Raw genomic sequence first — 22,905 nt, 5'->3', positions numbered from 1 at the left:
ACGATTCCAGTTCACCTCAACCTCCTGAGCTCAAGTGATCTCCACTGCCTTAGTCCCCCAAGTAGCTGGGACTGCAGGCTTATGCCACCTTGCCTGGCTAATTTTTGTATTTTTGTAGAGATGGGGTTTTAGCACATTTCCCAGGCTACTCTTGAACTCGTGGACTCAAACGATCTGCCCACCTTGGCCTCTCCAAGTGCTGCGATTACAGGCATGAGCCACCACGCCTGGCCTGACTGAATTTTTCTATACTGTGTTAGTAACCCAGCAAAACAAAAAATTTAGTCATTGTTTGAAAAAGTGAAATGACTCAGTGACACCCACCACAGGAGAATTGCACATATTTGATATACTTGTATTCTAGTATTAATAATAGGAAAAGGAGGAGGCATCTACCTTCATTCTTCAAGCTTTTATTGAATGCTATCTCCAAGCATGCTCTGGAAGAGCTATGGATAACAATTTATGAAAGTTCATAATAGGAGAGAGATGGCTTCTCGTTGGATTAATTAGAAAAGGCCCTTTGGTTTAGGTAGCATTGAGCTAGATCAAGAACAATTAAATTTTGAATATTCACAGATCAGGAAGAAAAGATCCAAGAAAAGAAGGACTGCATAAGCCCATTATAGAACAAATGTAGAGCTAGAGCTCTATATTAGAGCCAGTCCATTTGAGATCTGGGATGATTCTGCCTTTTCAAGGTCACCCCAACCCATCCATGCCTCTTCCACTAGAAGGAAAAGAAAATGTCATGGGATCCTTCCCTTCCTCCATTGCTTTCAAAATTGACTGCTTGGCTCTTTCTGGAGAAGATGGGTTAATCAGTTTCAAATCCTCCATTTCAATGGTAGGCTTCTTTGTGGAGGCCGGGTTAAAACTGACAAAACCGCCCTTTCTGATCAGAGGTATTTAAATGTTCTGTTTTGAGATTAACCAGAATCCCTCCTTTCTCCTTGGTTCTTTTCCTATGCTTTTGTGAATAGTTTTTCTGGAAACCTAATGCATGATCATTCCTGCTAAGAACATTGAGTAGGCCGGGCGTGGTGGCTCACACCTGTAATCCTAGCACTTTCGGAGGCTGAGGGGGGCAGATCGCAAGGTCAGGAGATCAAGACTGTCATGGCTAACATAGTGAAACCTTGACTCTACTAAAAATATAAAAGAGAATTAGTGGGGCGCAGTGGTGGGCATCTGTAGTCCCAGCTACTCAGGAGGCTGAGGCAGGAGAATGGCGTGAACCCAGGACACGGAGCTTGCAGTGAGCAGAGATGGCGCCACTGCTCTCCAGCCTGGGCGACAGGTCAAGACTCCACTTCAAAAAAAAAAGAACATTGAGTGGAGAACAGAGGGTGATATATGTGTATCCCTTTTCTCCATGATGATGGCTATGGCTCAAAAAAACACTTTTACTTCTTTTAGTTCCTTTGGATGAATGCAGAAGACAAGCAGACTGCTGGACTGCTAGTAACGGGTGTATCCATAAGGACAAAAAGGAGGGCCGGGCGCGGTGGCTCATGCCTGTAATCCCAGCACTTTGGGAGACCGGGACAGGCAGATCACTTGAGGCCAGGAGTTTGAGACCAGCCTGGCCAACATGGTGAAACCCTGTCTCTACTAAAAATACAAAAATTATTTTTTTGAGGCAGAGGTTGCAGTGAGCCGACATAGTGCCACTGCACTCCAGCTTGGGTGACAGAGTGAGACTCCATCTCAAAAAAAAAAAAAAAAAAAAAAAAAGCATGATTTATAGCTCCTATTTTCAATAACATCAATACTGGTTTTCACTAAAAATAGAAATCCCACTAAAAGAGTATGAAAAAGGAAAGATTAAAAAAATTTTCAAATCACAAATGTATGAAAGATCTTTTACATAATGTCTTAGCCAAAGACAATAAATTTTAGTGGTTAGTCTTTTCCTAACTTCATTATTACTACATAATAATAATGATGAAATTTATTATTGCATATTAATGAAATGCGTTTTATTTGCAGTATTGTGATGAACACTTACTTGCAAGAGATTTGTCATAAGAAAACCTTGGCTGGGCACGGTGGCTCAAGCCTGTAATCCCAGCACTTTGGGAGGCCGAGACGGGCGGATCACGAGGTCAGGAGATCGAGACCATCCTGGCTAACACGGTGAAACCCCGTCTCTACTAAAAATACAAAAACTAGCCGGGCGAGGTGGCGGGCGCCTGTAGTCTCAGCTACTCGGGAGGCTGAGGCAGGAGAATGGCGTAAACCCGGGAGGCGGAGCTTGCAGTGAGCTGAGATCCGGCCACTGCACTCCAGTCCGGGCGACAGAGCAAGACTGCGCCTCAAAAAAAAAAAAAAAAAAAGAAAAAGAAAGCCTTAAGACTTTTACGTAACCATTTTTTATCTTGTACAAGGATAAGTTTTGAGGTAAATTAAAGATGGAAAACAGTGGAATAAAAGTTATCTAGTGTCTAAGTTTAGTTCCAAGCCGTACTTACTGTCTTTTCTGGTTTCTATGATGACATGGTTGTTGATACATGCTTCTGATCTTTGGGTAATGTCTTGCTGTTAACATAAACCATTGTGATGACATAAGAAGCACCAAAACCTGTCTTCAGCATTTGAAAAAATCAGGAGCAGCATATAAGTCGCAAAATGACCTTTTCTTCCTCTCTGGGTTATTAGTGCAGCATGCTGAAAAAAAACAGGCTCTGCAAGACAACAGTAACTGACAGAGGTGTGGGTCAAATCTCTTTATTTTAAAAGAGGAGTTACTTTGGAGCCAAAGTTAAGTGTTCTTAGGGTTTGGGCAGAAACAACAAAAAAGGAGACAATTTTAAATAAGATTTCTAAATGCAGTCAGAGTAGAGCATTGTTAGGTAATCAAGTCCTCTTGGAACATATCAAGATTGTGTCCATAGTGGTGTAAGTATTTTAGCATTAAATTTCTGTGCCTTGTCATTAATATTTTCTGTGACTTGTTGGGAAAATAACTTATCTGTAGTCATGCCTTGGGGATTTGAAGTAAAAAGTTGAAGGGTTAGGGAAGGGCAGTGTAAATAGTACACATTTGATCCAGGAAGAGAACATGTAATAACTTTGGACAGTTAGATAAAAGCTGTCTTTGCCCTTCCTCCTGCAGAAAGCCTGTTCATAGGCACACTTGCCAAAACTCACAAAAGAGAAGAATTGTTTTAAAGAACGTGAAAATGTTTTTGTACTATGTGTGAAATGGGAAGGTAGGAATAAGGCATGCCTGGGAAGAAAAGCTAAATTGAATGTGACCAGAATTTTACTGTTTTTAAATTTTCATTATTATTAATTTTTTAGAAACAGGGTCTTGCTCTGTTGCCCAGACTGGACTGAACTGGGCACAAGAGAGCCTCCCATCTTAGCCTCCTGAGTAGCTGGGACTACAGGCATGCACCACTCGGCCTAGCTGTTTTTTTTTTTTTTTTATATATATAATGAAGTGTTCTATGATATAGTACCTTGAATTTGACCTTTTGCATTTTAATATGAAACACCTTTTGTGAAATAGATTATTTTTGTAAATATTTTATTTGTTCCAAGTAGCATTTAATATATTGCAGGTACCAACTAAAGTAATTACATGTACATGGGTAAAAATACATGTTTGTTTCTATATTTATAATCTCAGCACTTTAAAAGTGAGCTAAAAATAATCCTACAGCTACCCATGGAAATAAATAAAAATCACTTATCAAGCCAGGTGCAGTGCCTCACACCTGTAATCCCGGCACTTTGGGAGGCCAAAATTGGAGGATCACTTGAGGATAGCAGTTCAAGAGCATCCTGGTCAACATAGCAAGATCTTGTCTCTACACCAAATTAAAAAACAAAAACAAAAAAAACCAGCTGGGTGTGGTGGCATGCACCCGTAGTCCTAGCAACTTGGGAGGCTGAGGTGGAAGGATAGTTGGAACCCAGGAGCTGAAGGCTACAGTGAGGTATTATTGCATTCTCCAGCCTGAGTAACAGAGTGAGATCCTGTCTCTGTCTCTGTCTGTCTGTCTCTCTCTCTCTCCTTCCCCGCCCCCCGTCTCTATCTCTTTGTCACACACACACAAGCAATATATTGTCAGTTCTTCAGATTTTTTTTTTTTTTTTTTTTTTTTGAGACCAAGTCTCGCTCTGTCACCCAGGCTGGAGCGTAGTGGCATGATCTCGGCTCACTGCAAGCTCCGCCTCCCGAATTCACGCCATTCTCCTGCCTCAGCCTCCTCAGTAGCTGCCACTACAGGCCCCCGCCACCTTGTATTTTTAGTAGAGATGGAGTTTCCCCACGTTGGCCAGGATGGTCTCCATCTCCTGACCTCGTGATCCGTCCGCCTTGGCCTCCCACAGTGCTGGGATTACAGGCATGAGCCACCGTGCCCGGCAGTTTTTTAGATTTAAAAGTAATTTTCCTACTTTTAAGCTGAAAAATGCCCTCCTCACCAAACTTTTTACAGTTATTTCTCATATTTTTAATGTTTTGACGTTTAATGATTTTGCATTCCTTTCTGCTAGTAAAACTGTCCTTTTATGCTCATGTTAAGGCCCAACTTCCCATCAACACTTACCTATACCATATTTTCATGTTATATTGCATTCTCTAAAACTTCTGTTATAAGGAATGTTGAGTTAGATGACTAAAGGTCAGTTTTTTAAAGCATTGTCATGTTTTGGTTGTAATTTTGTTTTAACCTCTTGTGATAGGTTTTGTTTTATCTTGTGATCTTTCAAAAAAATACCAATTTTATTAAATATATTGAGAATATTCAAACTGCTTTCTTTGATAAGGCAGGCTTATACTGGTAAGTAATTCTATTACATTTTAGATGCCTAAATTAAAACTATTTGAGTATCAAAATATTTTACTCTATAAATATGTACAATTATTATGTGTCAATTAAAAATAGCTGGGCTTGGTGACTCACACCTGTAATTCCAGCTACTTGGGAGGCTGAAGTGGGAACATCGCTGGAGGCCAGGAGTGTGAGACCAGCCAGAGCAACATAGTAAGACTCCCATCTCTAAAAATAAAATTAAATTAAAAATACACATATAAGAAAGGGAAAAAAAACTACTGGAGAATATAACTTGGAATTACAAAAAATAAATCCCCATATCATATTTGTGTCATTTGCTTCTTTATGATAAAAGGGTATATGCAGCTGTACAACTTGCCAGTTACTTATTCCTTCTTACAGTTAATCATATTCATTGTCCTTTGACTTTTCTTCTTTAAAAGTGTATTTCTTCACTATGAAATATTAATAAGTTTAAAAAAACAGAAAAGCATTAAGATAAAAATTTCAAATGTTCACAATTCTATTATTCACAGGCTACTGTATGCATTATTAGTTTGTTTTATGTTGAAATGAAATATTTACTGAAATGAAATTGTTCATTAATGAAACAGCAGGTTGGTGTCGTGAACCTATCCCTGCAAAAGATGAAAATGACAGGAGTGGGCATAGAGTGAAATGCTTCTGTGGTATTACCTAAGAAAGAACTAAAATAATCCACTGGATTAAGTGACAAGGACATTAGTGACCTTGGCATTAATAGTTTCAGTGGAGTGGTTTGGATTAAAGCTATAGAAATGGAAACATGTTTAAATAGTTTTGGGGGTTTTGTTTTTTTGTTTTTTGCTTTTTTTTGTAAGGAGGAGGAAAAGAAATTGGGTAGTTTCTGGGAAGTAAATATAGGAAGATGTTTTTGTTTTTGTTTTTGTTTTGTTTTGTTTTGTTTTTTTTGAGACGGAGTCTCGCTCTGTCGCCCGGGCTGGAGTGCAGTGGCCGGATCTCAGCTCACTGCAAGCTCCGCCTCCCGGGTTTACGCCATTCTCCTGCCTCAGCCTCCGGAGTAGCTGAGACTACAGGCGCCCGCCACCTCGCCCGGCTCCGTTTTTGTATTTTTTAGTAGAGACGGGGTTTCACCGTGTTAGCCAGGATGGTCTTGATCTCCTGACCTCGTGATCCACCCGTCTCGGCCTCCCAAAGTGCTGGGATTACAGGCTTGAGCCACTGCGCCCAGCCTGTTTTTTGTTTTTTTTAAACGGGGGACTGAAGATACAGGGGCAGAGGATATAATTCAGAGATTCTGTGAGAAATGGGAAGAAATGGGTTCCAGACCCATGTTAGACTGATTATCATGAACTGGAATGAGGGATACTCTTTTATTGTAACTAGAGGGAAAGAAAAAATGTGGGAATGCATAGTGGTGAAATTGGAGCTTGAGGAAAGAAATTTCAGAGAGTTCTAGTTCCAAATGTTAGCACTTCTTTTAACAGAAATGCCTCCTTATGGCATTTTAAATAAAACAAGTTTTAATTTCCATTTTTAAAATGTAAATTTATGTATTTTTACAAAATGGCTGTTACGTAGTTTTTGCATTCTACATTGTTTATTAGCTCTTTATTAGTTATTTGGATTATATCATGAGCATGTTTTTGTCATTAAGTATTTTAAAAGACTGCATAATAATTTATCCAATGTTAGGACATGTAAGTTTTTTTGTTTTTGTTTTTTTTGAGATGGAGTCTCGCTCTGTTGCCTAGGCTGGAGTGTAGTGGCACAATATCGGCTCACTGCAACCTCTGCCTCCCGGGTTCGAGCAATTCCCCTGCCTCAGCCTCGTGAGTAGCTGGGACTACAGGCACATGCCACCATGCCCGGCTAATTTTTGTATTTTTATTAGACATTGTGTTTCACTGTATTGTCCTGGCTGGTCTTGAACTCCCAGCCTCAAGCAGTCCACCCTCCTCAGCCTTCCAAAGTGTTGGGATTATAGATGTGAGCCACCGTGCCTAGCCTCACTATATGTTATTATATGATGGGATGAAATAACATCAAACATCCTTCAGCTTTTTTTATTCTAAGTTATTTCTGTAGGATTCATTCTTAGCGATTGAATTGCTAGGTCAAAGAATATGAATATTTTATATATAGTGGTATTCTGGAAAATATTAACTGGTTTGTATATGTGGCAAAGAGAGCCTTGATTTGTAGTGTCTACTCTTTTCCTGTGTAAATACTGCCACCGTGACCTGTTTCAATCCTACAACTTAATACAACTGAACAAAGTTGAGAAATGTAGTTGTACAATCATTATATAGTATTTTCATCATAACCATACTATAGATGTAAAATAACTTCCTACAGCATAAATAATAAAATGTAAAATAATTAGGAACTGATGTTTTGAGTATTTATTACCCTATTATAATTTATTGACTATAAGTTTATATAATTTAATTAATAATGATTGTTTTTAACAACTAGATTGCAAGAATTCCCGAGAATTAACAGTTGACTCTTGTGAGCCACTGTGAGCAAGCTCTAGCATACCAATGCTAGGTTATCTTTTTTAGTTCTCCTCTTCCTGTTTCTTACTCCCATTTCTGATATGTATGGTGGAATTTTTTACTGCTAGATTGTTGTTTCCAATATAGCGATAAATATGGGTATAGAAGACCAGTGTATCATTTTTTTCACTTATGGCTCCTAGGTTTGTCTTGCTTTAAACTGAAATCTTTATGCATGATGGAGTCTGTTTAAGTGAAAGAAGTGAAGTTTAGATTCCCAACTTATTTTTTTCCAAAAGACTCCAGTTTTCCCCAAAACATCCTACTGACTGTTTATTGAACTACTCAACTCTTATGGTTTTTAATAATTTTTCAGTTGATTTTCTAGGGTTTTCTAGATATATAATCATATACAAATAAAGGTAATTTTGCTACCTTCAGTATTTGTAACTTTATTGTATAAAGAATGAAATTAAGCTGACTACTATTTGCAATGTGTTGGTAACATTGGGCACTCTTATCTTTTCCTGACTTTGGAAATGATTCTAGTACTTAATCTTTTTTTATGATATTACCTTTTGGTTTGTTATATGTATTTTTAAAGATCATGTTAAGCAAGCATGCATCTATTTCTATCTTGTTTTTTTTTGAGACAGAGTTTTGCTCCTGTTGCCCAGGCTGGAGTACAATGGCACGATCTCAGCTCACTGCAACCTCTGCCTCCCAGGTTCAGGCGATTCTCCTGCCTCAGCCTCCCGTGTAGCTGGAATTACAGGCACCTGCCACCATAGCTGGCTAATTTTTGTATTGTTTGTAGAGGCGGGGTTTTACCATGTTGAATTCCTGACCTCGTGATCCACCCGCCTCAGCCTCCCAAAGTGCTCGGACTACAGGCGTGAGCCACTGTGCCCAGCCTTTTTTTTTTTTTTTTTCTTCTTCTTCTTTTGAGACAGGGTCTCACTCTGTCACCCATTCTGGAGTGCAGTGGCACAGTCTCGGCTCACTGAAGCCTTGACCTCCCGGGTGCAAGTGATTCTGCAGACTTTTTAAATTAGGAAAGGAAGTTGAATTTTATTAAATGCTTGGGAAACATGGTAATGCTTGTTTACCTCAGTATTGTTGAAGGGTTTTTTTTTGTTGTTCCTTGTTTTATGATTTGTGCTACAGGTACAGATGTTGATCATTTTAAATATTTGGAATAAAGGGCAAGAAGAGCTAGGCAACAGGAAGTATAGTTTCCGTATATTTTTTCCGAGAACTTTTTCTCTGAGTCTGTTGAGATCTTTGCTGTTGTTCTGTATGTGAGGGTGGAACTCTGATTTTAGCAGTTTCCCTGCTTTAAGGAGAACTTGGCACACCTGAAGATGTGAGTGGGAGGAGGGAGAGAATGACTCTCTATAATCCTGTGGATTCTGAGTTTTGTATGATGAGTCAGAGCTTTTGTCTGCTTAGTCAGATTTGATCCTCACCTTCAAAGCTGTCTCCTCAACCCTAATGAAAGGTTGAGAAAAATAAAAACGATGAGGCCAAAGAAGTAGCTCTATTATTTTCTGCTCTGTGAACATGTGTCCCAAGATCTGTGATTCTCCACTTCTCTTTATAGGCCCCCCATGATTCTAAACGTCAGCTATGAAAGTTATGCATTAGGACATTTCTGAATATTCTCTTACTAAATTGTGAACTTTGCCCTCTTAGGGCATATGCTTATAGAATCAGTGTTATTAAAATAGTACTGGTATTTTCCCTGGTTCCCACACTAATTTTGGTCCTTTTTGCCCTGTTTGGTGGATTTCGGGACAGGATCATGTGAATGTATGTTATTCAGATTTTAAAGGCTCTTTTCATATATCCACAAAAATCCCCCTCAAAAGAATTAGTATCATTTTGTATACTCTTGCAATTGGAAGTTGAGAATATTTTTTCATATTTTTAACAGTGGGAATATTATTTTAATTTATATATTCTTGATTGTTATGGATAATCATATATGCTTCAATTTGTTAGGAAATTATATTTATTTCTGAATTGTTTGGCAGGAATGGTTCTGGTAAGATTGTTGGAGCAATGTGATCATACAATTATCTTCAAGATTTTACTTGATCCCCCCCCAAAAGGCTGGTCTCATTATGAGGTATGACTTATTTACATAGGTGTGCAAAAATATTAATTAACCATATAGGCTTCCTTGAGTTAACTTGTGCATATCTTGAGCCTATGCACTATATACAACTACTAAAGCTACAAAATTAACTTTGTAACTTTTTCTAAGGAATCTGAGCTAGGACATTTAAAAATTACTGATGTTTCCTCTACTCAGGCTAGAAAGCAAGGCTGGGACATTCTACCAGATTTTACCTGCTATAGTACCTCCAACTATCCCTCAGATTTCTTTTTTTTAACTTTAATTTTTTTTTTGAGGTGGAGTCTCACTCTGTCGCCCAGGCTGGAAGTACAGTGGCGCGATCTCGGTTCACTGCAAACTCCACCTCTTGGGTTCACGCCATTCTCCTGCCTCTGCCTCCCAAGTAGCTGGGACTATAGGCTCCCGCTACCACGCCCGGCTAATTTTTTGTATTTTTAGTAGCGATGGAGTTTCACTGTGTTAGCCAGGATGGCCTTGATCTGCTGACCTTGTGATCCGCCCGCCTTGGCCTCCCAGAGTGCTGGGATTACAGGCATGAGCAACTGTGTGTGGCCCCAGATTTCTTTTTTTCATTTTTTTTTTTTTTTTGAGACAGAGTTTCCCTCTTGTTGCCCAGGCTGGAGTGCAATGGTGCAATCTCAGCTCACGGCAACGTCCACCTCCTAGGTTCAAGCGATTCTCCTGCCTCAGCCTCCCAAGTAGCTGGGATTACAGGCATGAACCGCCACACCCGGCTAAATTTGTATTTTTAGTAGAGACAGGGTTTCTCCATGTTGGTCAGGCTGGTCTCAAATTCCCGGCCTCAGGTAATCCACCTGTCTCAGCCTCACAACATGATGGGATTACAGGCTTGAGCCACGATGCTTGGCAGTCCCTCAGATTTCTTAAGTTTGTGGCCTGCCAGGAAGTGATCTTCCTTATCGCTTAAAAGGCTGAGCTCCTGTAAGACAGGGACCAGGCTAGTTTTCCAGGGAGGGCTCGTAAAGTCAACATTAGCTCCTTAAAAGTAACTTGTTATACCTGTTTAAGTGAACATAGTTCAAATATGACACTCTAGGTAAAATGTCAGTTGCTCAATAGGTTGAGTAGCTGGGATTACAGGCATGTGCCACCAAGACCCAGCTAATTTTTTGTATTTTTAGTAGAGACGGGGTTTCACCATGTTGGCCAGGCTGGTCCTTAAGTGATCCTCCCTCCCTGGCTTCCCAAAGTGCTAGAATTATAGGCATGAGCCACCACATTTGATTAACAGCTATATTTTATTTTTTATTTATTTTTGAGACAGAGTCTCACTTTTGCCACCACACCCAGTTAACAGCTATAGTTTATTTATTTATTTATGTGACAGAGTCTAACTCTTGTCTCCCTGGCTGGAATGCAGTGGCTCAGTCTCTCAGCTCACTGCAACCTCTGCCTAATAGAGACAGGGCTTCACCATGTTGGCCAGGCTGGTCTGTTTTACCAGGCTGGTCTCAAACTCCTGACCTTGTAATCCACCCACCTCGGCTTCCCAAAGTGTTGGGATTACAGGTGTGAGCCACCACACCCGCCCGTAGTTATTTCTTGAGTTTTCGATCAGTATTTCCCCCGAAAGTAAAATTATAATGGACAGTAAAGACATCGATACATTCCCAGGGATTTCTCATAAAACATAAGTTTTCTGAAATATTTGTACTAATAACATGTTATCTATATAATATTAACCTAGGAAAAGCTAAATATCTCTTTTGATTTCACACTTTTCCCATGGAGTTCTTGTGAGAGTAACATGTCAAGTAAACCCAATTCTTTCCAGCAACTCTTTTTTTATGAGGTGAAAGAGTAAGTCGGCCAGGCGCAGTGGCTCACGCCTGTTGTCCCAGCACTTTGGGAGGCTGAGGCAGGCGGATCACAAGATCAGGAGTTCAAGACCGGCCTGGCCAATATGGTGAAACCTTGTCTCTACAAAAATGAACTGGGCGTAGTGGTAGGCACCTGTAATGCCAGCTACTCGGGAGGCTGAGGCAGGAGAATTGCTTGAACCCGGGAGGTGGAGATTGCAGTGAGTGGAGATCGTGCCACTGCACTCCAGCCTAAGCGACACAGCAAGACTCTGTCTCAGAAAAAAAAAAAAAAAAAAAGGTCTATGTGGTCTTATTGAGGCACACTGGGAAATCTCAAAGATAGTTTGGTGTATTTAGTGTGTTGTGAAAGTTTTATTTTATTTTTCTATATTTAGGATCTGATTGGGGGAACACAAATAGAGAGTTGTTAGGATATTTGGGGTTTGATTGAGATAGAGTCATAGCTGCCTGAGAAAGAAGCTTTGGTTACTTATTTAATCAGAATAACAATAAAACATAGACAGGAAAGCCTGGCTGGATGAGGTGGCTCACTCCTGTAATCCCATTACTTTGGGAGGCCAAAGCAGGCGGATCACCTGAGGGTGTGGTGGCACATGCCTGAAATCCCAGCTACTTGGGATGCTGAGGCAGGAGAATCGCTTGAACCTGCAAGGCGAAGGTTGCAGTGAGCTGACATCGTGTCGCTGCACTCCACTGGGCAACGGAGCAAGATTCCATCTCAAAAAACATTTGAAAAGGTAAGACCTTACCTGTTTCATACCTGAGGAAGAACCTATTCATTTTTTTTTTCTTTTGATGATCAAGGACATAATGAACTCAACATAAGCACAGAAAATTATTCTGTTAGGATACAGGATTTCTTCTATTTAGGTACTTTACACAGAAGGTATAGAATAGCCTTTCACATTGAAGATGAAGGAATTAACTAGTATTCTAAGGAAGCAAGTCCATCAATGTTGAGTGAAATTTTCTAAAATTTAAAATGTTTTGAACATTTTAAATACTCAAACAAATTAGCAAGAAAAAAAACAGTCCCATCAAAAAGTGGGCTAAGGACATGAGTAGACAGTTCTCAAAAGAAGATACACAAATGGCCAACAAACAAGAAAAAAATGCTCAACAGCACTATTGATCAGGGAAATGCAAATCAAAACCACAATGCAATACCACTTTACTCATGCAAGAATGGCCATAATCAAAAAGCCAAAAAATAATAGATGTTGGCTTGGATGTGGTGAACGGTGAACACTTCTACACTGTTGTAGGAATGTAAACTAGTACAACCACTATGGAAAACAGTGTGGAGATTCCTGAAAGAACTAAAAGTAGAACAATCATTTGATCCAGCAATCCCACTACTGGGTATCTACCCAGAAGAAAAGAAGTCATCGTATGAAAAAGATATTAATTAATGGGGTTTGCAGCAACTTGGATAAGATAGGAGACTATTATTCTAAGTGAAGTAACTCAGGAATGGAAAACCAAACACTGTATGTTCTCACTCGTAAGTGGGAGCTAAGCTATGATATGAGGATGCAAAGGCATAAGAATAACACAGTGGACTTTGGGGATTCAGGGGGGAAAGGGTGGGAAGGGGGGCTGAGGGATAAAAGACTACAAATTGTGTGCAGTGTATACTGCTCAGGTGATGGGTGCACCAGAATTTCACAGATCACCACTCATGTAACCAAACCCCACCTATTCCCCCAATACCCTATGGAAATAAAAAATTTAAAAATATAAAAACAATGGAGAAAGAACAAAAATAAAATGTTTGGTAGCTTCTTTTCTATATTAGCTGTTATAAATCAAGACAAAATTTACTTTCTAGGTTAGGTCCTTCATTGTCTTTTATATTCTTGAACAAACAGACATTTAGGGCAGTGCTTCTCTCTAACGGGATCTGTGGTATCACACATATTTTTATAAAACTAAAATTTGCTAATATGCAATATATTAATCATTGTTGTCTTCAAATGAAACAGTAAATAAGCACTTAAAAATATGTCTCAGTCTTAATTTCCAATATGGCAAACATCAAGAGTTACAACCTATGTAAAATAAAAACTCTTTTGGAGTCTTCAACAAGTCCTAAGAGTATAAAGAGGCCAAGAGACCAAAATGCACAAGAATCCCTTCTTTAGAACAATACTACTCCTTTTTCTTGAAAATAAATGCACACTCCGAGCTGTGATTCCGTGTCACTATTGCTCCTGGTATAGTCTGTTAAAAGAAAGACTTCAGCCAAATTTATTTAAGTGTTTAATTGAGCAAAGAACAATTCACGAATCAAGCAGCCTCCCGAGCCAGAGTTAGACTCAGAGACTCCAGCATAGTGAAGTTGTGGAAGAAGATTTATGGACAGAAAAAGGAAAGTGACATACAGAAAACAGAAGTGAGGTACAGAAATAGCTGGATTGGTTACAGCTTGGTGTTTGCCTTAGTTGAACACAATTGGAACAATTGGCCACATTTGATTTGCCAAAACTGGGTGACTGGCACAAAAGTGGGCTTTGAACTGTTTATACCTCCACTTGTTAGATATAGTTCAGAATGTATAGAGAAACCTTTAGGCTGAACTTAAAATATGTAAGGAGGCAGCTTCAGGCTAAACTTATGTAACAAATGTCAACGAATCATATTAGTTGTAACTTTTAGTCGAAGTGACTAATTTCTGTTTTACAGAGAAAAGTTGGAGATGAATAATTGAGAACTGTGTCATATACCAGCATTTTAGCAGGCGAGTAGAGTTCATGAGCACACACAACACCACTTTTTACAGCACACATATCTCTTTTTCACCTCTTAAAGTGGCAAAAATTGACACTTCCACTAACATGACCTAAAACAGCTTGTCATTAGTATATAAAAACAAGAAACAAAAGTGTATGTTTAGCCTGTAATCCCAGCACTTTGGGCGTTTGAGGTGGGCAGATCACCTGAGGTCAGGAGTTTGAGACCAGCCTGACCAACATGGAGAAACCCGATCTCTACTAAAAATACAAAATTAACCAGGTATGGTGGTGCATGCCTGTGATCCCAGCTACTCAGGAGGATGAGGCAGGAGAATCGCGTGAACCCAGGAGTTGGAGGTTGCGGGGAGCCAAGATCATGCCATTGCACTCCAGCCTGGGCAACGAGCAAAACTCCGTTTAAAAAACAAAACAAAAAAAAGTGTATGTTTAAAATGATGCGTAGTAATCAATGTTTCAGTATTTTATCTTAATTAGAAGTTACTATGCACTGAATAATTATTTCATATCAGTCCAAAGTTTTAGGTTACCTAAAGATCTGAAAATTATCTTCAAGCCGCCAGGCTACAAAATATACTTATTGTTGAAATAAAAATTTGTCGGGCCATGCCCGGTGGCTTGGGCCTGTAATCCCAGCACTTTGGGCGGCTAAGGCAAGCAAATAGCTTGAGGTTAGGAGTTTGAGACCAGCCTGGGCAACATGGTGAAACCCTGTCTCTACAAAAACTACGAAAAATGCACTGGGTATGGTGGCATGCACCTGTAGTCCTAGCTGCTTGGGAGACTGAGCTGGGAGGATCCCTTGAGCCTAGGAGGCGGAGGCTGCAGCACGTCATATTCACACCACTGCACTCCATCCTGGGCAACAAAGCAAGATTACATGTCAAAAAACAAAACCTGTCAAAATAGTGATTCAATTTACATGAACATGGGAATTTATCTGTTTCATGTTGTAAACATATAGGATTAATCCTAGCTTGTCCGATTGGTTAAAGCCATAAATTTTTAAAATTTGAATTTATTAAATTAGTCCCATTTGCCAAAGATTTACCTTTCTTTTGTAAACTTGGGTTATTAAGATCTTAAAAACTAAAATACTTAGTTTTTCTAATTATTTTTTGTTTTTTAATGCACATGCAGAATATTAGAAGTTCAGTGTTTTTATTGTCTGAGAATTTAGTTCAAAGAGAATTGAAAGGCCTGCAAATGGATAGTGGTGGAGGTTGCACATTGTTGTGAATGCACTTCATGCCAGCTAATTGTACACTTAAAAATGGTTAAAGAATGTGCCCGATCTCTAATCTCTAAAGCAAAGCAGGGACAGGCCTGGTTAGTACTTGGATAGGAGAATGTAGGCTTTTTAAAAAACTGGCAAAAATGGCAAATGTTATATTACAGTAGTCCCTGCCTTGTCCCCGAGGAAATACGTTCCAAGACACTCAGTGGTTGCTGCCCAACCCCCAGTGGATGACTATGTTTTGTCAATCTAATAACTAGACAACTATTAGATGACTAACAGGCAGGTAGCATTTATAGAGTGGATATGCTGGATAAAGGGATGATTTGTATCCCAGGCAGGATGGAGGGGGAAGGCATGAAATTTCATTATGCTACTCAAAATGGCACACAATTTAAAACTTGTGAATTGTTAATTCCTAAAATTTTCCTTTTATTATTTTTGGACGTTGGCCAACTGCTCGTAACTGAAACCTCACAGTAAAAACATGGATAAGTGGGGATAGTGGTATGTGTATTTTACCATGAAAAACAACCCCCAAAACAATTCTGAAAGGGTCAGATAACTTGATATGATGCCCTAGATAGGACATAATCTTTTTTTTCCCCTTTGTTAAAGTCTTCCATAATTTTTCCTTGCAGGAACATTATTGTAAGAGGGATAAGATTTCAACTGATAGAATACATAGAAGTACATTCCAGATTCTACAAAGGTAAAATACAGAGATTTGGCCAAAGTTTGCATGATCAAAGGTGGGAATATAGATTTTGGCCATACTCTTTGTTCTCTGATGGCACAGATTAGCATATCATATGTTTTATTAAGTGAACATGTATTTTCTTTTTATTACTTTAGTTATCATATGGAGTTAGGGGCTTAAATTTTTGTTTCCCTTGGCAGTAGAGGAATTCTATTTGGCATGAGTTTTGGCCAAACTGCGTCACACGTCTTAAGGCTTTGCTTAGTCGTTTATTTACTAAGTATCTTCTCCAGGCAAGGAACTCAGTGTTGGGGTGAGAGGGAATAAAGAGATGAATAAGATACTTTATTAATGTATCTAATTCTGTTTAGCAAATATTTCAAAACTTAACAGGTTAAAACATATTTGTTATTGGAGTTTCTGTAGTTCAGGAATCTGGTAGTGGCTTAGTTGGGTGGTTTTGGCTTAAGGTCTCTCAAGAGGTGGCTGTCACACTGTCAGTTAGGGCAGCAGTCATTGCAAGGCCCAACTGGGGCTAGAAGGTCTGCTTCCAAGTTCATATAGTCCTTTGCAGGCCTTTTTTCCTTATCCCTGTTCTGTTGGTGGGAGGCCTTAGTTCTTGATCACATGGTCATTTCCATGGTGCTGTGTCTGACATGACAACTTGCTTCCACCAAAGTGAGTGGATGAGATTGAGAGAGACAGTCTCTTTTGAGAATGGGAATGTTGTGAGAGAGGAAAGAAGATAATTTTGAATATAAAGCAACTTGGAAAAGAACAAGCAGTTTTAAAAATCTGTTAAAGTCATGATATTGGGCCAGGTGCAGTGGCTCACGCCTGTAATCCCAGCACTGGGAAACTGAGGCAGGAGAATGGCTTCAGCCTAGGAGTTTAAGACCAGCCTAGGCAATATAGCAAGACCCTGTCTCTAAAAATAAATAAATAAATGAATAAATAAAATTCATGATATTGAATATTTACAGACTTAACATGATCCCAGAATTACTTAGTAAATCTACTGAGGAAATGTCCATTCCAGACACACTGTATGTAATTTATTGATACACAGTATATATATGTGGAAGATTCATATTAACAGATGGGGTTTATTTCTTTTTTTTTCTTTTTCTTTGTTTTTTTGTTTGTTTGAGACAGTGTCTTACTCTGTTGCCCAAGCTGGAGTTTGGTGGTGCAAACATGGCTCACTGCAGCCTCAACCTTCCAGGCTCAGCAGATCCTCACGCCTCAACCTCCTGAGTAGCTGGGAATACAGGCACCCACCATCATGCCTGGCTAATTTTAATAATTTTTGTAGAGAGAGCGTCTTGCCTTGTTGCCCAGCCTGGTCTCGAACTTAAATGTAGCTGCTTTGCTTAGATTAAAGGGCCATGTTAGAATCAATTATTTTAAAGAAAGTAAGAGTTTAAAAAAATATGATAGAATATTTTTTAAAAAGCATTACTTCAAGTACTGTGATTTTTGCTAGAAAATGAATCTGGACATTTGGTGATTTCTGGTTTTGTTTTTTGCGTTTTGGGCCACCCCATAGTAAGAGTGGAATCAAATTTCTAGAAAAGTTATCAGTAAAATTTAAATCTGTTTTCATGAAAACAATCAAGGAAAAATATTGGAATGGCAAGGTCCTCCCTTTGAGTATTTTTAAGGTTGTATGAACTGCAATTTCCTTCTTTTAAAAAATATTTTAGATTATTTTCTTAAAATTAAATTACTGTATATGCCATTCAATACTTTGACTCTCCCCACTTAGCTGTTACCTGAAAGTGGTTCCTTCTGTTTTCCTTATCCTACCTTTGTTGCCATAGAAACAGAAGTAGACTGGGGAACTGGCAAGAAACCCAGCAACTGAAATTAATGAGATAACTCTTCACCTGTACTTGCCATGTCCCATTACAACTCCTGTTCTGATGGAAGTAAGTGTGTAATGAAAGCCTGTTGATCAGGAAAAAAAAAAGTCTGGAACTTAATTTTCATTTGCTTCAGAGTTGTTTACTTGCCTAGAAAGCTTTTAGGAAAGAGCTCTTTTAATAGTTGGAAAAGAACTTTTCATTTCTATGTAATAGTTATACTTTTAAATGTTTATAATGTGATTTTTATTCAGAAGTAGTAACATCTACTTTTTAGGCAATGAGATTTGATATTATTTCATGTCAGTCCACGGTGGACAAAACGTTTTCACAGATACTACTTAAGTGAACCTAAAAACAGAGATATAGATCTTATAATCTGATAAGAATGCATTAAAATACTATTAAATGTAAGCAGATTTAATGTTACATGTTTATCAACTCAAGAAATGTTTAAAAATAAAAATTTTAAATGTAAAAATGATTTTTAAAGGCTAGTTAGAAGCCTTTTAAAAGTGCTGTTTTACACTTTTTATTTTCCTCTTGAAATGTAAGTAAATCTGATACAGTCCAGACTGTGAATAGAAGAACTATTAGAGATTGCTAAAAATTTGCTTCTTTCCATTTCACCATGCCCCCCTGCCATTTTTGCAATTAGGGAATAGCATACCTTTTTGAAATTATTTTGCTTTGAGACCCTGAGTTAAAGCATCTTTTCACTGATTGTTACCTTTAAAATTTTCAATTCTTATATCTAATCTATTCCCATATATGTTTGTTTGTTTGTTTGTTTATTTTTAATCGGACTTTTGCTCTTTCTCCCAGACTGGAGTGAAGTCACACGATCTTGTCTCACTGCATCCTCCGCCCCCGGGTTCAAGCAATTCTCCTGCCTCAGCCTCTCTAGTAGCTGGGATTATAGGCACCCACCACCATGTCTGGCTAAGTTTTTGTATTTTTAGTAGAGATGGGATTTCACCATGTTGGCCAGGCTGGTGTTGAACTCCTGGCCTCAGGTAATCCACCCACCTTGGCCTCCCAAAGTGCTAGGATTACAGGCGTGAGCCATCGCACTTGGCCTATTTTTGAGGAGTTTTTACTTGTTTTTCGTTTTTTTTTTTTTGAGTGGATGATTAACAATAGCCAGTTCTTGCTGGGTGGTTTGTTGTTGTTTGTTTGTTTGTTTGTTTGTTTTGAGATGGAGTCTTGCTCTTGTTGCCCAGGCTGGAGTACAGTGGCATGATCTTGGCTCACTGCAACCTCTGCCTCCCAGGTTCAAGTGATTCTCCTGCCTCAGCCTCCCAAGTAGCTGGGATTACAGGTGCCTGCCACCATGCCTGGCTAATTTTTGTATTTTTAGTAGAGATGGGTTTTTACCACATTGGCCAGGCTGGTCTCGAACTCCTGACCTCAAATGATCTGCCTGCCTCGGCCTGCCAAAGTGCTGGGATCACAGGCGTGAACCACCGGGCCCGGCCTTGCTGGGTATCCTTAAATCTGGTTGACTTAAAAGATTTGGGAAATTCTTCTTAGACTACATTATTTTAGACTCCTGTCTTCTATAATGATGGTCTTAGAACTATTTTGTGTTTCCCTATCAATAAAAATGTTTTAGAGCATGGATCACCAGTATATTTGTTTATGGATTACATAAATTTAGTAATATTCTAGTATTTTATGTCAGATATACACTAAGAAATATAAATGAAATAGGATGAGATAAAGATTATATAAACTGTCTTAAGATATTTTGCTAATTGCAAATGCTTTATATTCTTATTAGCCAGTTTCTCAAAGTGAATTAGAAACTTAGGGTGATTGTTAACAATAATAAATATGGTAACTCAAATAGTTTCTTCTTAAATTTATAGTTATTTTTTGGCTGAGATCATTGTTTTTTCCTCACAGTGTGGCTGATAACTAGTAGCAAAAGCATCAGCTTTCACACTTTGTGTTATTTATTGTGATTCCGTTAACTAGTATTATGTTTAATCCATGTGTTTTTTGGAACGAATCTTTTTAAAGACCCCTCATTTTTTATGAAAGTTTGCTTAGAATAGTATAATTTATAAATCTACTTCATTATAGACCCATAAATTATGATTCTGAGCAGTGTGAGTAAGGATACCACTGTGAGTTCCTCTACAATGTGGAATTCACACTCTTCCTGCCAGGTAGCTTGGCATAAAAAGCGTTAATATTCAGTCCTGTGAGTGGCAGCAGTCTTTATCCATGTGTTAAACATTAGTAGTTAGCAAACTTTTCTTATTCTCTTAATAAAAGTTAGATTCTTTATGATTTCTTCCCACATTTTAAAAGACCATCTTGAAAATCTTGCTTTTGAATAAATTAGTTTGTTTAATTCTGGCATCTGCATATAGACTTTAGATGCCATATTTTCTTTCTGGTCCTTACTGCTTCAACCTGCCTTTAGTCTTTTTGCTTATATATATCTCCCTAAGGTAGAGTGGCTGACTATATAAAATATGTTCCCAGTATTTGAGGAAATAATTTCATATTACAATTTTTATTTTACTTACATTTTGTTTTTGTTTTAGAGACGCATGGCAAGTATTTTCTATGGAATATATGATTTATTTGTAAATAAAGTCAAAAAGAGCCACAAAACTAAGCACTGGTTCTCATCTTAGGGGCTGCTTATTCACCTAGGGAGCATTTTTTAATGTGTTGTATGTTTTGGTTTGTCATAATGACTAAACCGAGCTATTGACATTGAGTCTGCAGGGCCAGCAGTGCTAAACATCTGCAAAGTTTGAGATGGACCCTCCCCACTGAAGAATTGTCTTCGTTGGGGAAATAATGGACTATGGTCATATTTAAGAGGGGTGTGTATGTGTGTGTGTGTGTGTGTGTCTGTCAAGATCTTACTCTGTTGCCCAGGCTGGAGTGCAGTGGCCAGTCATAGCTCACTGCAGCCTCCAACTTCTGGGCTCAAGTGGTTCTCTCACCTTGGCCTCCCAAAGTGTTGAGATTACAGGCATGAACCACTACACCCAGCCTATATCGGAGTTGTTGGCTGAGATGATTCACCATTAATTCATAAATATATCTTATATTGTAGATTAAAATGAAGGCTCATTTAAATATGGTTATATAATGGTAAGGTGTTATCACATTTTGTTTCATTTGGCAAGCAGGTTTTTTTTTTTTTTCTTTTGAGCCAGGGTCTTGATCTGTCTGTCACCCAGGCTGAAGTGCAATGGTACAATCATAGCTCACTGCAGCCTCAAACTCCAGACTCAAGCTATCCTTCTGCCTTAGTCTCCCGAGTAGATGGGACTACAGACACATGCCACCATGTTCAGCTAATTTGTATAATTTTTAGTAGAGAGGGGGTCTCAACTATGTTGCCCAGGCTGATCTTAACACTCCAAGGCTCAAGCAGTGCGCTCACATTGGCCTCCGAAAGTGTTGGGATTACAGGCATTACCCACTGCTCCTGGCCTTTTTTTGTTGTTTTTTGTTTTTGCTCTTGATATATTGTATACAGTTGCAGCACTGAGCAACTACTTTGGTAATTCATTTTGCTTCTTTCTGTTCGCAGACTAGTAGGGGAAAACAGTCATGTAAATAATTACTATATAGTATGATAAGTACATCCGGAGAATTAGATTTAATGTTAAAGGTAGCTCTGAGAGGGGTAAGGTTTTAGGGAGAAACGCACCAGATTGTTAAACTTTGAGGGCAAGGACTGCATCTTAAGAGTTACATATTTACAACATAGCACTGGGCCTTAAACTTGGTAATTTAGTCAATAAATATTAGCTGGTTAAAAAGGTTAGATTTTAGTGAATTTTTGATGAGTGAATTGAAGTATGTCCAGATGTGCAAAGTGGGAAAGGACAGGCAGGCTTAAAGTTCAGGTATTGTAGGAAGTGCTGGCACATAACATTGGAAGGTGAGGTTTAGATAGGCAATTAAGAAAGCTGCAGGTGATAGGATATTATAAAGTTTTTCCCCCCATTTTTATGTTAAGTTATTAAAAAGGGGAAGAGACATGATTAGGTTTAGTGAGATTTAGGTTTTAGGAAGGTATGTCTATTGGCATTGTGGAAGATGTCCTTGAGGGAGGAGAGAAATGTTATTTCTTAGGTAGTGAACTCTTCAGACTTGTAAGATCTTGTAGGATCAAGCTGTTAGTGGAAAATCTAAATTTTAGCTTTTATACATCAATTTATTTTTTAGTTTTAGAGTTTATATTATGCAAACCTAAGTATATTCTATCTGGAATAATTTTAATTTTTCAATACATTTTTATTCTTTAGTTTTTAAAAAATGTTTTATGTTATTTTTAAGTAGGGACAGGATCTCATTTTGTTGCCCAGGTTGTTCTTGAACTCCTAGTCTCAAGCAGTCCTCCTGCCTCAGTCTCCCAAAGTGCTAGGATTTAAGTCTTTTAATGTTCAAGATAAATAATTCATTTATATCAGTAGTGTTTGGATACAGAACAAAAGTAATAATTATTGGTCTTCCTTAAATTTTTTTTTCTTTAGTAAGAAACTTAGAAGTCTGAAGTTGATAAACTGGTTCAACTGAAAATGGATTGATAACACTTTTAAGGTAGTTTGGTAGCAAGGTTAGTAGTAATTTACAAGAAAAATTCTGAATTCTATGTAGGTGATTTATTTATTTTTGTTCAGCAGATTTGTGTATACAGCCGAGCACTTTCCCTACAAAAAGTCAAAACAAAACTGTTTGGGTCACAAAATAAAACAGACATTTTCAAGGGTTAAGTAATAACTTTTAGTCTTGAGATCCTCACAAATTCTTTTTTGCTGTGTCAGATGTAAAAAATTATAATCGTAATATCATTACCACAATGTATAGATTATCAATAAACAGTAAATAGCAATGGGTTCTTAGGTTTAATGTGAAATTTTAAAGTTAAAGCTGATGTTGTAAAATAATTACTGTAAAAACAATAATCTACTTCTAAGCACATATAAAATGACTGACTTGTACATTCAGATTCTGAGTATGAAATCTGCCTTACTCATAGTTTCTGAGTTAGCGGTGTAAAGGTGACTTTTGCCAAAAATTTGACATGAGTA

The 22,905-nt window shown here is 38.3% G+C and overlaps 1 protein-coding gene across 22 annotated transcripts in view; it reads left to right on the top strand.

Moving 5' to 3' along the window:
• BAZ2B (bromodomain adjacent to zinc finger domain 2B) overlaps positions 1-22,905 on the top strand; it is a 430,125-nt gene that overhangs the window by 106,538 nt on the left and 300,682 nt on the right. The window contains exon 1 of one of the 22 annotated variants that reach the window (XM_026454047.1): positions 15,963-15,980. The exons of the other annotated variants lie outside the window; for them this stretch is intronic. The gene's annotated coding sequence lies outside the window, so the exon portion shown is untranslated. Of the gene's footprint in view, positions 1-15,962; positions 15,981-22,905 lie in introns of those variants that run through there. 22 annotated transcript variants of the gene reach the window in all.

The sequence above is a fragment of the Piliocolobus tephrosceles genome, chromosome 11 (assembly GCF_002776525.5).
Source record: "Piliocolobus tephrosceles isolate RC106 chromosome 11, ASM277652v3, whole genome shotgun sequence".
Lineage (NCBI taxonomy): Eukaryota > Metazoa > Chordata > Mammalia > Primates > Cercopithecidae > Piliocolobus > Piliocolobus tephrosceles.
This window is presented reverse-complemented; position numbering and strand designations above follow the sequence as displayed.